This window comes from Palaemon carinicauda, unplaced genomic scaffold, assembly GCF_036898095.1.
Source record: "Palaemon carinicauda isolate YSFRI2023 unplaced genomic scaffold, ASM3689809v2 scaffold310, whole genome shotgun sequence".
Taxonomy (NCBI): domain Eukaryota; kingdom Metazoa; phylum Arthropoda; class Malacostraca; order Decapoda; family Palaemonidae; genus Palaemon; species Palaemon carinicauda.
In genome coordinates, this window is record NW_027170769.1 from 127,501 (window position 1) to 128,541 (window position 1,041).

The following is a 1,041-nucleotide window of genomic DNA, read 5'->3' on the forward strand; positions in this document are numbered from 1 at the left end:
TATACCGAAGGAATAGTATGCCTGAGTGTACCCTCAAGCAAGAGATCTCTAATCCATGACCAAAGAACAGTGGTTTGATTTTGGAGTGTCCTTCTCCTAAAAGAGATGCTGACAATAGCTAAAGAGTCCCTTTTGTCCTGACAAGAGGAAAGTAGCCAGTGATCAATTACAGTGCAGTAGTTAACCCCTTGATCGAAGGAGAATTGTTTGGTAATCTCAGTGTTGTCAGATGTATGAGGACAGAGGAGAATGAGGAAAGAATAGGCTAGACTATTCGGTATATGTGTAAGCAAAGGAAAAATGAGCGGTAACCAGAGTAGTACTGTCTGGCCAGACAAAAGACCCATTGACACTCTAACAGTAGTATCTCAACGGGTGGCTGGTGTCATGGTCAACCTACTACCTAACGATGTGATTGCTCGCAGCTGAAGAAGAATATACTATTAATAGTATAATAGATTATGGTGATTGAACATTAAACATCACACCCTAATTACTGAAATCACATTCTATACCAATGAATTATCAAGTATGAATTTTTATCAACTTAATTGACATCGTTCAGGGATTTCATGCAATCACTGATCCACATTTTCAGTGATTACATGAAATCACTGAAATCTTTAGTGATTACATGTATTCATTAACGGTCACAGAGATTACATGTATTCACTGAAAAGTTTAATGAATTCATGAAATCACTGATTACACATTTTCACTGTATCATTCATATATATATATATATATATATATATATATATATATATATATATATATATATATATATATATATATATATATATATATATATATATATATATATACATACATATATATATATATATATATATATATATATATATATATATATATATATATATATATATATCAGAATTCGTTGAATATGTCCCGAATTAAAAAAGGTTAGAACCACTGGATTATATGCTCTCATTTTATCTAGGCTTCATTCCACATGCCCACATTCTGACAAATAGCCCAACTAGTTTCTTTCCAATAAAGGAACTTTATAAATTTGCTCAA